This window comes from Passer domesticus, chromosome 17 (genome assembly GCF_036417665.1).
Source record: "Passer domesticus isolate bPasDom1 chromosome 17, bPasDom1.hap1, whole genome shotgun sequence".
Classification (NCBI taxonomy): Eukaryota; Metazoa; Chordata; class Aves; order Passeriformes; family Passeridae; genus Passer; species Passer domesticus.
Window position 1 is genome coordinate 5,654,604 of NC_087490.1, and position 17,382 is coordinate 5,671,985.

The 17,382-nt window shown below is 43.7% G+C and overlaps 1 long non-coding RNA gene across 1 annotated transcript in view; it reads left to right on the plus strand.

The window, feature by feature from the left end:
• Window positions 1-17,382, plus strand: part of LOC135282515 (uncharacterized) — a 214,049-nt gene that overhangs the window by 2,235 nt on the left and 194,432 nt on the right. The window lies entirely within an intron of this gene.

A 17,382-nucleotide genomic window follows, 5' to 3' on the forward strand; every position in this document is an offset into this window, starting at 1 on the left:
TTTGCATCTGATGGACCCGGGGTTCAGAGCTGCTGGTAACTTGATCAGCACTATTCAAATGCTAATCTCATTATGTGTGTTAGAGACCGAGCTCAGCAATGCACCTCCGCTAGCACAACGTGCCTGTGAGATGTTCTGGCTGGTACGCAGGGTCGCGGTACCCCCTGCAGGCACCCAGCACAAGCTGCATAGCATCAGGGCTGATGTGGGCAGGGAATGGGAGCTCGGTGGAGGAGCCAATGCAATGAGTCAACACAGGAAGAGGAGCTACAGCTTTTTTTGGAAAAATGCTGGAGAGGGGGAGGGGATTGTGGCCAATGGAATGGTTTGGATGAGACTTTTCTTTTTTTTCCCCTTTGTATCATAAATATGTCCATCCTTTCCCTTTCCTTCCACATGAATGCTATTAAAAAATAAAAACAATAAAAAACCACCAAGCAAACAACAACACACACACAAAAAAAACCAACAAAACAAAAAACCCCGAAACAAACAAAAAAACCCACCAAACCCCACCAAAGGAAAAAAAAACCAACCAAAAAACAAAACAAAAAAAACCCCAACCAAACAAACAAAAAACAAACCCAACAATTTGTCCTGAATGTACATATAGTCTCAAGCACGGCTGATTCTTTGACTTTTTGAAAAATATTTTGCCTGTGCTGCTTGGTGTTCAGACCTGGCAGTTTTGCTTGTTTCATGTAACAAGGACTAAAAGCTGCTGAAATCACAGCATGCACAAGGGATCCTTTCTAGGTGAAGGCTCTCTGATAGAACCTTGTTACTGACATGTGCAAAGGATCTCTGCCTCACACTGTTACCTAGAGTTTGTGGGTTGGTTTGTATGAGTTTTTAGTGCCTCATCTGTTTCTGTAAGGATTCTGCTGCATTTGGGAGGCCACAGAGGTTATACTCCCAAAGAAGCAAGATTGGTAAGGTGACATGGTGTAATTATTAGATAAGCTACTTAGCTGGCAGGAGCAGATGAGCTCTGGTAACCTGCAGCCCTGGCACCAGCTGGTTTAGTAACTAGCACAGCCTCCCCAGAAGAACTGGGTTTCTGCTGGGCCCTTGCCACTGCAGCAGCCCTGTGTCTAAAGCTTTGTAGTTATAGGTGATGCCTTTGTGTTTATTTCTGGTACAGTATCAGTGGCCTAATAGCAGTGATAGTGTTGCTGGGAGTCATGTTACTCTAACACAGACCTCTCCAGGGTCAGCAGAGCCACGGCGAGCCTCAGTGCTTACTGTGGCAGTGAGAAATGTTCCACGTGGCTCTGCTGTCTGACAGGGGAGAGCAGAACAGGAGGGTGACACACATATGTAATCACACAGGCAAACAACAAAGGCTGGCAGTTCACTGAAGGGAGAGCTTACCTACCTGACTGTATTCAGATATCCCTTCCCAAGGAAAGCATGGCAGCCAAAAGGGGAAGGGAACTGGAAGTTGTAAGTGCCCACACAAAGACTGCTACATACCCTGATGCTCCACATACACCTTTTGGAACTAAAAACCCTTCATGGGTAATGGGCAGAGCTAGGATTGTATCTTGGTATGTTCTTAAGAAAGTAGTCCCAGCTTTGCAGTGACAAGCCTGACAAAATAAATTGTGCTCTGCTATTAGAGAGGAGAAAATATCTGAATTGTAGCAAATATAGGAGACAATTCTAGCTGTATGTATTGATTAGGAGTGAACATGTGGAGTGGTGACTTCTATCCAGATGTAAGAAGGGAAGACTCATGGAATTCCATCCTTGTAGAGGTGTAGGAGCAGTATCTCACAGAAAAATCTGACTCTGGATAACAAAAATAAGAGGTAAAATCATATATTACTGTCATGTAGTTCTCTTCCCCAGTGCAAGTTACATTTTGATTGCCACATCTCAAAATTTTGCCTGGTACTATTGGTTGTAAGTTAACAGAACCTTCTGGAATACCTGATATCTTACCACCTAGATAGAAACTCCTTCTGTGCAGTTTTCAGAGGCCTGCTGACCCCCAAAGGGATTCATGGCTCCCCAGATCTTGGACTAGTCAGCTTTCCTATTTTCCTTACCCATCACTTAGATGAGGTGGGCTGGGTGGAAGTGAAGAGGAAAGCTGCCTCCCATGGCTGCAAAGGAAGAATCCCAGCAGTGCCAGTGGAAGGGGCATATGCTGCTTTTTCTGCCTCAGATCCCAGATGAGAAGAACTGGGCAAGAGCTTTGTGGGGTGTAGGAGATGAGCTGAGGTAGAGTTGACCTGAAAATCAATTGTCTCTGCAGCCCTGGTGGGTGGCAGTGCTTTGCAAACCTTTAGAGCTCAGGCAGTCAGACCCAGAGGCTGAGCTCGGGGCCCGGCTCTGGTGAGGGCCTCTCATGGGCACGTGAAGCTGAATGGCGCTCACTGCTGCCCGTCCTTAGCGAGACCCCGCTCACGGTCCCGGCCTCGCTCCCTGCAGGCTCGCAGGTCTGCGGGCTGGGCGGCAGAGGGCACTCCAAAACAAGCCACCGTGCCTGGGACACAGGACAGAGCAACTGAGCAGGCACAAATCTGCCGTTCCTGTAAAGCGGGCAAGTCTGGCAGGGAAAACCTTGCCGTGACCTTTACTTGTGACATATCTGTCACGGCACGCACTGAGTGGTAGAGCTAGCGAGTACCTGAATATCAGATATGAAATTGCTCAAGAGCCTCGCTGCTTGTATTCCAGCATATTCTGCTGGGGAGGTTTTTGACCTTCCAAGGGACAAAAAGGAAATGTGTTTTGCTGGCTCTGCATTGTTGTCAGGTGAAGCCTTTAAATATATGGGTGTCCTCTGGTATAGCAAGCATGCAGAAATCCATAGTGCATTTACCAAAAACCCAGAGGTTTATGGTGGTAGCTCTCCTTGTTGTTATCACGCTGTATTGGATGAGCAGCAGCTGTAATCAGCTCCAGAGGTGGCTGTATTTCTGTGTTGCTGTGCATGCATGTTTTTGGAAAGCTTCTTTGGGATGAAAGGTTCTCTGTATGCAGGCTCTGATAAACTGTAAATTATCTGTTATTTCTAGGTTTGTGTATTTACTAAAAATTAAAACCTGCCCCACATAACAGTAGCTGAGCATTCTCTCTTAGCTTTGAGAAACTTGTCTTGGGCTTCACCTTCATAGTAGACCTAGTAGGTTGCTGGCACAATGAAGTCTTCAAGCTTCATAGAGGAAGTGGAACACAGGTGATAGGATGGAGGAAGAAAACAGATCCAAGAGAAGAAAGCACTTTGGTGCAGCTGTAAAGAGTTCATTGGTTTTGGATAATTCCTGTGGTCATTTTGAGTCCAGGCAAGCCGTAGCTAAAACTCTTCTCTATTCTGTCTGTGACCAAGGTGGAATGGGGTGTGTGGAATCCTCTGCCATGAAGACAGCCCTGGTCTGTGCTGTTACCAGGCTTAAAATTCAGTGTCTCAGGATAGATGCCAAAAGAAACCAGGGTTCTGAAAAGTGCTTTCTCCCTCTTACCCCACATATAAACTGGGATTTGAATGTCATTGTTTTTAGCATAAAGCCTGGCCTTTAGGCTGCAACTCTAGACAATAAAGAAGCAAATCTAGCTGTAGCTATGGTTGTGTCACAGATCAGAGCTCAGAGGGACACATAAATATACAGTAATTTCAAGCTCATTAGCTTGCAGACAGAAAGACTAGATCAGAGGGAAGGATTAAGCTCTAGGTAAGAAGACAAACATGCCAAGGAAGCACTTGAGATGGATCCATGATGAAACCTCAGATAGACCTCAGGAACCTGAAAACCCACTTCATTTCCAGGACAGTGCTGAAATTGGCAATTTTTTCTTGCCTCTCTGCTGACACTGGGATCCTTCTTCCATTTTGAACAGAGCTTTCTTTCCTTTGAGCTGCAGCTCTTATCAGCTTGTGGGACAAGTGACTCAGTGCCTGAGGTTATGGGAACTCAGGAGCTGATGGTGTCTCTGTTCCTACTCATCAGCTGAGCCTGGAAAACCAATCATGTTTGTGTTCCTACTTTGTCTTACCTGAAAGGTAAAACTCCTAAGCTTATATTTCATTGAATTAAAGCAAGACTAGGTTTAAGAGCAGGTACATCAGTTCCTATCTTCACTGAGAAGGAACTCATGTTGCCAGAACTCTCACACAGAGTATATGGTGGGTCAAATCCCTTTAGAAATGCTTGCAGTGAGACCTAAGGCACTGGATCTCTTGCAAAAGGTGTTCTGTGACTTTGGGAACTGCTTCAGCTGCACTGTTCTTGAGCTTGGCTCCAGTACAACATAAATTTGGAGCCCAAAAATTAGCTGCTCTTTCTTGAGATGTGGGCATGTGTGACTGTGCAAGAGAGCTCTCAAAGTACAAATTGAAATTGGAGCCCTTTTTCCTTTTGTATCTATTACTGTGATTTTTGAGCATTATTAAAATATAGGTAAAAGGGACATTTCAAGAGATGCAATTTCTTTACTGAAAATTACTTTTGAATGTATAACATATTCACAACTGAATTTGCTGCTGACTGTTGTCCCTCAAAGTTACTGTGGCTTGACCTTTCCCCAGGAGATTGTCTTCTAGTTGCGTAGAAGTGCTGCAAAGTTTTCCCCTTCACTTTATTTGGGAACCTTTCCAAAAAGCTCTCCTCGAGGTGCGAATAGCTTTTACTGAAATGGTGGAGCTGTTCTGCCTTTGAAAAAGGTGGTGTACTTTGGAAGACATTTACCGGACCTGCAACTGCACTACTCTGTAGGGATGATTGTGGAGGTGGGTACCGTGTGTGTGCCCATACAAGCTGTCACCACTAGATGACACCATGACTCTGGCAACAAGGTCCAGATGAACCCTAAAGCCAAGGCCATTTTGCTTGTTTTGGAGGGTTTGTTACAAACCCAGAACACGGGCTGGATCTGTGAACCTTTCTGTGAACTGGAGTCAACTTTTCCCTGCAAGCTGAGGTTTGAGCAGAATGGGCTCCGTTCCAGATGGCAGAGTGGGATTTATGATTTGGGGTAGAAACCATCTGAACATTTGACTTGCAACCAGGCTGATCTTGGCCATGGTTATGCTTGGTGGACCTATGTGTATTTGAAACAAAATCTCAGAGCGAGGTTTGGGCAATAGGAGCCTCCTTGAGCCAAAACCAGAAAGGGTTTGCCCAACCCTGTGCAGAACTGCTGTAAGAAGGTTTCACGTGACTTCACTGTTTACTCCAAGTGGATCTGGGCATGAACTCCAGAACAGTATTCAGACCTGGTCAGCAGTAGCCCCACTTCTCTTTTAACCCATTTTCTCTGTGGCTGGTAGGTAACTAAAGAGCTGCCAAGGAGCTGGCCAGCACACATTGCCATGCTGCTGCCATTTAACATTCACCACAGTGTAATGGTGGCTCAGCCACTATTTGGGCAGCCTTCTTTCCAGGAGCATGTGGCTTTCTGATCATCTGACTGACTCTTACCAGCAAAAGGGACCTGTTTCTCCCTGGGGCATCTTTCTGGGCTCTCACCCTAAATTGCACAGAGTCTAGCAGGAAAATCTCTGCAGCTGCTCATTGAGCTGTGGCGCTTGCTACCTCATTCTCTATTTTGGCAGAGGAAATGCTTTTTTATTCCACAGCCTGAAAAAACTTCATTCTGCTGTATTTACTTTCTATGTACACCTACTGAGGTTATCCTTCTGTTGCTCTTTTGTATCCCTTTCCATGAGACTCAGAGTATGTTCACATGAAGCATGTTAACAAACCAACCTGCTTGTCTTATGCTCTTGCAAAGGGCATTTCTGAATAGGAATTGATAATCTAAAGTATGTTTGTACACAGCTTTGTCTCCTTTGAAATTCATGTCTTTCCACTACCACCTCAGAACAATCCTCACATGCAAACTTGTTAAATACCTTATAGCAAGGAGTCAGCAAGACTCAGGGCATTTACCTGATGAGCACATTGTGTGTAAGTTCCCCCTAAATCCTGGTTGTCATTGTGTCTGTCACTAGTCCTGGCCTAGAGGTGTCCCAGTAGTTTGATAGATGGGTGGTCTTGTTATAACTGTGTCTTCCAACAGTGCCTGCTGATTTGGATTCTGTTTTAGTAAACTTATGGTGCATAGACATTTCCTTATTTGCTTCATAAAATGATTTTCTCACAGAATGCTCACATAGCTAGCTCAAACAAACTAGCTGTGTTAATAAGGTTGTCTTATGCTAATTTATTATGTGTGTAGAAAACATTTTCAAAATACCATTTGTTAAAGCTTCATTATTATTGTAAGGTTAAGCATCACAGAAAATTCTGCTCCAAATGTTTTGGTCTACTGTTTGTATTTTATAGACAGAATAGCGGAATGTTTACCTTGAATCATCCCAAACCTTTGCTGTGATTGGGATATATTTTTTATGGTTATCAGTTTTTATGGAAGGCTGGAATTAACATTTTTTGGTGTTTGATTTTGATATATTCACTGATGCATTCAGAGAATTCTAAATGTTTTTGCCAAGCCTTGGCATTTCTTCTAGAGGACTCTCAGGCCCCTAGCATTGCTTCTGTTTGTTGGGCCTGCTGGGATGCCAGTAGGGAAGAATTGTCATCTTCTCTTCTACAGCTGGCAAAACAGAAGCCTAAAAAGACTTGAGTCAGTGGTGCAGACTCCTACATGCCCAGCTGTAGCCCAAGAGCTGCTGGTCCCCATCTTGGAGGGTTTCAAAGCTGAAGAGCATAAGCAAGGTACTGAAGCTTTTCCTAAACTTTAATCGAAAGGTTGTGTGGTCATTCAGTGGGCCCCAGCCAGTGAGTAATCAGTAGGTAATGGCAGTGTCAGTTGGACAAACTTCCCTGATTCTTTATGAGAGTATAACCACAGAGAATGAAGAAGTAGGCACAGCTTGAAGTACTGTCTGTAGAAAAGGAGCTCCAGCAAAAGCTGTCACTCTCCCATTTGGTTTTTCTTTCTGTCTCTCATTCTTTCATCTCCCTGTCTGGCCATTTGTGCTGCCTGCCTGTTTGTTTGTTGGCTGAGTGCTTGCTGAATTATTTACCAACCTGACTGAATTAAGCAGCAGCAAAAGCAGGCGAGTGAATCCCACCTGAGACTCTTTCAGCAAGAGGGGGGTTGAGAAGTGGGGTGTGCATATGTGGGTGTTGATATGTAGTGCTTAATTAAATGTACCAGGAAAAACCTTGTGGGAGAAGAAACTCCTCTATTGCCCTGGGACAGGGCTGAAGGGAGCAGAGCACATGGCTGATGCACCAGCTCAGGTGGCAGCATGCCCCATCTCCTAGCTGGGCAGGGGTCCTGCCTCTGGGAGTTGCCTTCAGCCCTTGCCAGTGTCATCTCATCCTGCTGGGATGTGGCAGGGCTGTCAAGCATCCATTCCCCTTCACCGCATCAGTTGCGTTGTTTGTGATGGTTGTTGTGCTGTGTGGGGTTAATTGGGTTAATGAGCACATTGTACATTATTAGAGGCTGAATTGACAATTATGCTAATTATTGTGTCTTCCAAAGTGCCACATTACTGAGGATGTCTAAAAGGACAGGGATTCTTATACTATACACACTAAATCAGACCTAAGTACCTGGACTTGCTTTACCAAATGGAGGTGTTCTGTGTGTTTGATGTCAGGAAATGCCTCCTGGTTGGCATATCCCTTCCAGCAACAATGTGCAGGCTTAACACACAATCCTTAGCTCATACAATTCCTTGCCTGACTACGTGTCTCAGCTGTTTAGTCTTACAGACATAGATCTCTCTGTGACATATCAGATCTGGATACTCTCTCACTAAAGCATGCATGCTCCAGTGTAGTTGCTTGCTCCAAGCCAGTGCTCCTTACCCCATAGTGGACACAGCCTTTGGACCACAGCAGTTGGTCCAGATTCCAGAGATCTTTCCATGACTGTTCTTCCTATCAATTTCTGTTTGTGCTGAAAAGCAGCAATCTCCCCAGAGAAGAAGCTCTGTGACCTTCCCAGAGGTCACTATTTGCCGAGGTGAAGAAGCATATTGCGATTTGTACAGATGCTGGTTTGGGCTGCTCTCTAGGTTGCATGGCTTTGTCGTGCAACTGTTACTGTCATGCCACTGTAGTAATGCCATCCTGACTATTCCTGCTGTGCAGTTGTCCCAGTAAATATAACCCAAGGATGCATTTGTGCCCTAAAACCAGCTATGGAATATTATTTCTGGATACTGAGCAATTGCAAACTATAAAGCAGTATTGGGCTTGAATAGAGTTATCTTCCCTGTTTCCATGGGCTCACATGTAATGTTCACCAGAATTACTGCTGGCTTCAGTGGGAGCAGATCTAAGGCTGAGAATGGGGAACGCCCCAGTGTACTCCAAGTCATCTTTAATGCTGATCTGAAAGGTGTATACTCAAAGCAGTACAATACCAGTATGTGGGCTGCACAACCTTTCCAAAGTCTGGTTGGTATCTGGTGGCTCACCTGTGCAGGACACCGTGGCTGCAATGCCTCTGGTTACTCCTTAGGTGTAGCCATACTGATTTAGAGTAATTATGAACTGGGAGTGAATGTAGACTGAAGAATTAATGGCATCTGAGGCTTAAACAAGAGCTTTTAAATCTAGACTTCTATAGACTTCTCTCTTTCAAGAAAGGGTTAATCTCTCCCAGTTTAGCAGGGAAAGTCCTCTGTCCATGAAGTGCCTTGTGAAGCTAGGAGTACTTTGTGCATGTACAGTACAGAGCACCTTTGACTAAATCCAGCTGATTGAAAATTGGTCCACATCAGATCTTTTTTCCTCATATGAATGTACATGCTTGGGTATGTTAGGAGAGATTTAGCCCCTCCAAGCAGCCTGCTTGCACTTACATCTCCTGGACTTCTGACTTCTTAAAGTACCTCTTCCCTTCCAGAATGTGGCATTTCAGCAGAGGCAACCAATGCAGACTAGTCCTTATTGTCTATAGCACTAGTTTACTATATGAGGTAGAATAATGTCTCCAGAAGGTGGATAAAGAGGGAGCTGAAAATGGCAAGGAGAAGAGCACAGCACGATCAAAAGCACATGCCTCATGAATTTATCATGAACTAATTCTGTGGGACTTGCTACATAAATCAACTGATAACTCACCATGTAAAAGATCATATACAACAATTCAGCACTTCCCTCCCATTTCTGCTATAACCCTCTTTCTGAAATTCACTGTACAATTGGTGTGAGCATGCTTACACATTCTGCTCTGTTGCAGAGATGTGTATGTGGCACATCAAGGTAATGGATTTTTCTTGAATACCCTAGCAAGTACTGTCATGTTTTGCATCAACAAAAAGTGATTTCATATAGCATAAAGCAAGGAGTTTAAAGGAGCTGATGACCCTTTTTGGCCTAGTTCCAGATGGGAGTCGTGTCTGGGTTACTGCCCAACCTTTTCCAGTAAGTTAATTCCCACTCTTCAAATTGTAATGGCTGCACTGAGTTGTGCTCCTCTCCATAATGATTACTTATAGAAAAGAAAAAGTGCTTTTTCACTGAACTCCAGTATTCTTCCTTGTGCCTTGCCAGAATTTTGTGTAGGTATCCATACTTTATACTTGCTGTGCAAACTGAGGCGTCCTATCCAAAACTGCTGCTGGCATGAGCATACATGTTTTATTCTAAGACTCTACAGCAACATTTGAGTCTACCAGTTCTATACTGTCCACGTGTCTATAATTGATTTCATGTATTTCTTTAATAAGAAAGCTTAACTGTCTTGATTCATCAGCAGACATCATCTAGCTAGATTTCAGCAAAGCACTTTGTAAGTTATCACATAGGAATATTGTATTCAGAAAAAACAAGGATTAGCACGTGGCTTGTGCAGTAGAAGAGAGGCTCATGACAGGAGGCTGCACAGGAAGGAAAGTCCTAACAGTGGAATTCTTTCATTAAAAGGTTGATGTATTTGCAAATGTTAGTTCTACTACTTAAGTACAGATTCACCGGACAATATTAGGATTCTGCAGAAGCATCTGCACATACAAGCATATCAGAGGAGCCGGGGGCCCCTTTTCCTTTGCCTTTATACCCACTGAACAGCACTTGCCTGCTCTAGTCTCTGCAAGAGGAAATGACCCTTTCTGGTGCTGCCATCCCCTGCTGTGTTTCAGAGATTTACTGCTCTCTGCTCACTGACTGTACTCAGGAGCTGGTATAAAAGCAAATACCTAAGGGATGCATATGTCAGCAAAACTTGTTCTTCCTGATTACTCTGGTTAGGCCAAGGATGGCCCTTCTGTTAGAGGAAGGTTTGTAAGTCTGGATCTGCTTATTCAGATGAGGTCAGAATTGTCCCCTAAGTCTACTCCTGTCCACATGTCCGAGCGTGGAAGGAGAAGGGGATAGTCCTACCCAGCATGTCAAAGGAGGGACAAAGTTCCTGACTGATGCCAATGTGGAATGGAAAGCTGCTTTCTGTGACACGTGTGATTGCTGTTTGTGAGCATCAGAGTCAGCCTGCCTCACACTCACAATAATTGGTGCAGCCTCCACTGCTGTACAGTGGTGAAGTGAGCCATTTCCCTGTTTGGCAGACTTGGCAGAGAGGCGATGGAAGAGATGCACCTGGGGAAGCAGGTACTTGGGCTAAATGACTGATGGAGTCCTAGATAATACAAGAGGGAGAGATTCAGAGATTACAAGGAAGAAAATACCATGTGGGACTGGAAGAGAGGAAGGAACGTATCCAGAATAAAATGAAAATCCTTGTTGGAGGATAGAGAAAGGGACTTACATTGGCAGCAATCTGAACAGCATGGGTTTTTTAATTTTTGTCTTTCTCAACCTCTCATTCTTCCCACACAGATATCTTAAACATCTTTCCCCATGGCAAGTCAGTCCAGCACACATTCTGTACGGCTCAGCTCACAGTGACTGGTCAATCTGTGCTGGCTGATTTTGTTGAGATGCTCTTCTCCCTTTTCCCACTTTCCTGTGTGGGGATTTGAAACCAAGAATGAACCTTTTGCGTCTGTCTCAGTGACAGGAGGTGATGTGTTAACAGGGAGAAGTGAAGGGAGCCATCCATGCCGAGCATTTTGGAGCCTTTCCTGTCCCACTTACAGATGTTTGCTAAAGAGGTGTTTTGGTTTAACTGTAGTTTATTGGATTATGTGATTATGGCATTTGAATTCTTTATTAGATCTTTTCTATCTTGGTCCCTGGGGTTGAGAGGGACTTGTTTTCTGGCCTTTGATGTGTTTGAAAAAGTCAGGCTATTTGTATCGCTGCTTCTTTGCTTTGATTGTTTGACTCCTTCTCTGGGGAGCATTCTGATGTGCAGAGCTCAGCTTTGTGCGTCTGCTGCATGGGATGTCTTTGTGGTTTATTTTTGTACTGGGCACAAATCACCCCTCCTGCTTCCTTCTTTGCACATTGTCATGAAAGCAGGTTATTGCTGACCAGTTCATTTGGAAAACTTGAGCTTGCTGACAGCTGTACAGAAAATTCAGTATTTTAATGAGAGACATACTACCTTTGCTTGGAGGGATGGATGGCATTGCAGCAATTGTCCATTTTCCCCTCAGGCCCTTTCTCCTGGAAAAAAAAGTCTTATCATTATAATTCATTTATCAAAAGAATATTCTTCACATTCTGCTGTATCTGCTTTCTTGATGATTTTAACAGAGGTGCTAGAAGAGGACTCCTCTGAACCCCATAGTGGGAAGTGAGTAGCTTATACTCTGGTTCTTTGCCACAAAGCAGCACCCTGTGAGCAGAATTTCAGAGAAGGGAAATTTGCTTAGCTGGCAAGAAAAGGTCAGGCCCAGCTGGGTAAACCCTGCCAAGAAGGGTCAGTGTGGTGAACCAACTTAGGCTTCATTTGTCACCTGTCAGTGCTGAGCACGATACACTTAATAGCACGGCAGTGGAAAGGACAAAGGGGATTTCTGAGGGGAGAAGTGAGGTAAGCCATAATTAACTTGAATACTGAAGGAAAACTCCATCTTGGAGCTGCTGAGCTTTTCTTGTGAGCTTAGATGTTTTCACCCACACTTCTAACACACAGTACAACCCCTCCTGTATGCTCTAACACCTGTCCCTGGCTGTGTTCTCCACAGTGTCAGGAAGTGGGACCAAATGAAAGGGAGACTGAGTCTTTGTGACTGGTCTTTTGCCCATTACCTGGGCACAGGCACTGAATGCAGTACTAAGATCTGCAGTACAGTGCAGAGCTCAGGCTCAGTCTGACTTGTTGAGCAAGGAAGCAGAGAGAACTCTCCCACACTTGTGTTGGTACTGGGATTAATGTCCCCTCCCAGTATGGGTAAAAACAGAGCTTATTGACCCCAAGGAGAGCAGTTTTGTTAATTGTCCCTCCAGCAACAAGAAACAAGGGGTTCCCCTACACTCTTTCTTTCTCTATAGCATGAGCTATTGCCTATACCTGTAGCATCTGGTTTATCTATCACTTCTCCTGCATGAAATGTTACCACCATCTTCTCTCTTTTCCCAACAGAAAACAGGCAGGTTTTATTCTTTGTTCCTGAGTAGTTTCCAGCCAGTGTTATATCCCTCTAGATGTACCCTCATGTCCCCCACAGCACAGGCTGCTTCAATGTTGAAGCATAATCTGATTGGAAACCAGCAATTTGGTGGCCTCTTTTTCTCACCAGGCGTAGCTTGGAAATATCTCTGCAAGGGCTGCCAGTGCCCAAGCAGAGATTTGGTTCCCACACCCTGCTCATCCTATGTGAGAGCTGCTCTTGTTTTGCATGGCAACAACTGGCAGAGCAGGCTGGGAACCCTGAGCCTGCATTCTGCTTCACCCCCAGAGCTGGAGTGTAAGTGGACCTGAACTATTTTTAAAGGAAACCATTCAATTGTCATTAACAACAAAGTCATAATGGTAGCCTCTGACACAGCTGGAAAACATCTGCAAACACTTGGAACAGGTAACAGTTTGATGAGGGCAAAGTTGTATCAGACTGCACACGGCTTGTGAGGATTAAAAGCCTTAGCTAGTGGGGTCAGCATGACCTCTGGTTTGGCTTGGAAGCTCCTTTAGTTCAGGAAATATTGGTAAAACATGGCATCTCCTTGCTTCTGGAGAGTGTCAGGGTGTAGAACACCAAACAAAAAGATAATTTACCTCACAAATGTAGCTCTGCTCCATGTAAATTTCTTGAATTTGCTCATTTTTCAAAAGTTGAATTTCTGTACCATTTTGAAGGGTAGGGAAATGAGTTTTTTGTTTTGTTGTAGGTTGTCTTTTAAACAGCTGCCTGCACTTGGTAAACTGCAGTCACTGTGGTTAAATGACTAATGTTTTACATTCCCTAACACTGAAAATAGTTGTGGTGCAGATTTTGCTGGGATTAGTTTTGTTGTTCTGTTTTTGTAAAAATCTTAGGCAAGTGGCTTTTTGCTGATGTAGACAATCATGGAAAGCATGAAGCTTCATTATTCACAGAAATTATGGCAAGAGTACAGCAATGACAAAAAGAGCCAAATAAATATTCCTGGGGTTTTTTTTTGCTGCATTTGTTTGGAGCAGTGTGTGTATGGCCCAGATGTCATGATTTTTGTGTTTCTCTATTTTGCCTTGAGGTCTATATAGTAATAAACTCTAAGTGAGGACCATGGTGTGTTGTGACTATAACAAAAAAACAGGGTTGTGTTTTGTATCCTCTCCGCCTGCCACCTTTGGATTACCCTTGTCTCAACAGCTTCTATTCTTAAATAATTTTATTTGAGATGCCAGGTGAAGAAGATTTGGAAATCTAGGTATTTTTCTGATTGTTATGGAGCTAATAAACAGAACTGCAATTGCCTCATACATGATGCTACTATTTTTGATGTCAGGAATGCCACAGATGCCTCTTTTTTTTTGGTCTTCTCAGTTTTCTTTCCTGCTCCTCACCTGAAGCAGGCACACTCTGAGCATGGAGCACCTCCTAAATACAAACAACCCCCAAACTTAGCCATTCTAGTAAAAGATAATACCTCACCAACTGATGTTACTCCCTACACTGGTCCCTGGAAGAGCCCCAGGCTAAGCTGAGTGTCTGTTTAAACAGTTTCAGTTGTTGGCCACAGCAAAATTGTTGGCTTTGGAGAAAATTAGGGAGTGTTCACAAGAAGTGTTCCTTTTGCAAACTGGTGGAAACACAGCCCCGGTAAAGACAGAAGAGATGGGAGGAGTAAGTAGCAGGTGTGGGAGGTAAGTGCTGCTTCTGGGTGACGATGGCCACTGTGCCACTGCAGTACCACTGCAGTGATAGCAGAAAACTGACTGCAGGTAGACACATCTTTTGCTATTGCTAATAAAGAAAGTTTCAGCAGATCTTAGATTACTTCTTTACCTCTCATTAAGAAGCCAGGTTGGGTGGATACCACTTGTATACAACTTTTAAGGTACCTCCCCAGGGTTATGGGAAATCAGTGACAGTGACAGACCTAGAAAGAGAGCATAGGAGTCCTGGCTCTTTAGCTGTCTTCACTAACCATTAGATGATACTTCCTCCAGATGTTTCAATAAGGGGTGCTATAAAAAGTTCTTTGCATTGCTGTTGCAATTCCTTATTTCCAAAGGGCTGCCTGCCTTTATGTTTTTAATATCATTGCTTTGAAGCACCATAGCTAGAAGTGACAGTGCCAGAAATAATAATAACAATAATAATCTGCATAGCACAACGGGCATTTTACCAGCATGCAGGAAGACAAAGGTCTCTGTGTGTTTTATATTAGCACAGTGAAAAAGTCTTATTGAGTCTATCTGGAATGCATAGGTGGGAACCTTAACCCCTCATATGCTGAGAAGAAAATTATATGCAGACCTGAGAGCTGAAGTAAATTAATAAAAGGGCACGAGCTTCATTCCTTTGGCAGTGGGAGGTCTTTCTGGACCATATGCCTTGACAGCTTTGCTCAACCTTATGTATTTAATATCCATGTGACACCAGTGTAGTTAATTTACAAGTATTTTTTTCCATTTTCTTCACTTGTATATAATTGTTCTTTAATATAGACCAGAAAAGACAGAAAAAAGGCAAAAGCCTAAATCTTTTATTTTCCTCTGCCAATTCAATTCTTATTTCTGCCATGGCCCATGTTCAAAACCCAAACAATAAAACATACAGCTGTGACATAGGGGAATTGTCCAAAAAGGACGATGTCTGAAGGTTTATGATTAGGTTTTATATTCCCTCTGTCTACAGAGCAGCACTTCCTGAATGTTTCTGTGGTGGGAAAAGCATCCCAGCCATTTCCCCTTGTGGATGATGGTGTAATTAGAGCTGTAAAGAAAGAACCCATGACACTAAAAGGCTATAAGTGCTGCAGATTTAGGACAACAGGTTTCTATGGAAACTGAAGTGAAAATAGGACCTTAAATGGGTGAATAACAATAATACAGAGTTCTCAGTTTGGATCAATCTGTAAGTTGCAGGAAAAGACAAGCCTGCCTTTCTGGCAGGTATTTGCATAATCTTTTCCATGGTGCTTTCAATGAAACATTGCTCCTCTAACTCTTAATTTCTATACAGAAACAGTCTTTTCTTAAAAAAGAAAGATGAGGATTTCCCAATTAATGGTATGCACCCATTTATAGATGTTATCAAAATAATTTGAGCTCAGTATAGGCAAATAAGCAACGTAAGTGATGGCATCTATTCTCATCACTGGTACTACTCACTGAAGTCCTTGGTAGTAGCTGAAATTTTTCCTGCATCAGATGGAATATGAAGTCTTCTTATATTCTTGTTGATGCACTGGAAAGATGAGGCAATGCCAGTGGTACCTTTGCACATGATACATCTGTCATTCACTGTCTGCTGTAATTGCCAGCTCTTGATAACCAATTGTCTCTGAAATTCTGCTGGATTGTTTTTCAGTCTAAGACTGTTTGCAGTGGGAGATCCTTTCCCTCAGCTCTTCAGTTTCTGAGGAAATTCGGAACAGTCTCTTACTGGCTGTTCCAGGATTTTTGGTAGAATATTCTGTCTTGCATTTGCTGCGCCATGCTTTAAACAACATCTGAAAATGCCACAGTTAGAAATGCTCCAGGAAAGAACAAAAGGGGACTTGGAATTCTTTGCAGTGTTATTTTTTCTTGTTGAGCATTTAACCACAGTGGAAGAAATGAAACTTCAGTGAGATAAAGACTGAACTGCTAATGACAGAAATACCCATATGGTCCTGTTTGTTTCTGTAGAAACAGCCATGCAAACTTTCTATAATAAATATAAAAACTCGGGAATATTTGAGTTGTAGATTACAGCTTTCTCTGCAATGAATCTGTATAGGCTAAATGTATAGAAATATATATGTAGCATTATTACTAAAATGAGAGGCAGCCAAACTGGGGCACATCTGTGCAGTAATTGACCTAAGAGCTTATCATCCCCATGGCACTCTGAGTGGTTCATGGTGCTCTACAGCCTGAAACATGAATTAATTTTGCAAGCTGTGGCTAAAAGTCACATAAGCTGCAGTTTAACTCTTTGCAAACTGTCCCAGAAGAAAAGTCAGCCTCATAATGTGCTGGGTCTCTTTTCCTGCCCTCATTGGTACCAAAATGCTATTCCAAGTGGGAACCACTTCAAGCAGTCTATTGCCAGTCATTGAGCCTGAGCCAAGATCTGGTTTGTGGGAGTGTCATCTAGAGCAATTCCAATGATTTCTGGCCTCAAACTTGTGTTCCACCATTTGAGTTTTAATTAAATAATACAGGCTTCCCTGACTCTCCAGCTTTGTGTTGCCATAAATGAGGGAGAATCTGTTTCTCTGTGCATGTGTCCAGAATCTCTCACTGCATGTCAAGCCAGGCAGATCCATGATTCTGGCTGCTCTGCTTGTGCAGGCTCAGGGCATCATCCAGATGCTGACACACTGGCTCCAGACAGGCTCCCCACAGAATAAATCGTGTTAAATTCTTGATCTGATTGGCAGCCCTGGGAATTCAATTCAAGTCCCTGGGGAGAGGCAAGAGAGCATTTCTTTTCTCTATGGCTATTGTCATGAAAATGAATAAATCCTTCTCCCTCCCCCCCATCCTCAGATTGTCACTGGCCCGGATTAATTTTGTGTACGTTTTTCATATTCCTTCCCTAGCTGCTTCTTGAGGAGGGGATGGCCTAATTCTCTGCTCAAGTTTAAAGCAGAACTGAGCAGCCTGGTAGATGTTAAACCAGGAAGGGAAGATAGCGACCTGACCGAAGCCTCTGCAGCCTGCTGGCTCTGTGGCTGCCTGGTGCCCCAGCTGTGGTGCCCCAATAAAGGCAGAGGCTCGTGAGGGCCGATGGGGGCAAGGCTGGTCACACTCTCCGCTCCCTTTAGCACATCCATCCATCTCATCGTCATTCTCTTCTTGTTGAGATATTACTGGGTGATTTGTCCATGGATTTACCCATCCTTTTAAGCAAACACAAGTTATCTGCAGCTGGGCTGGGGCCTGGTGTGCCCGCCGCGTGTG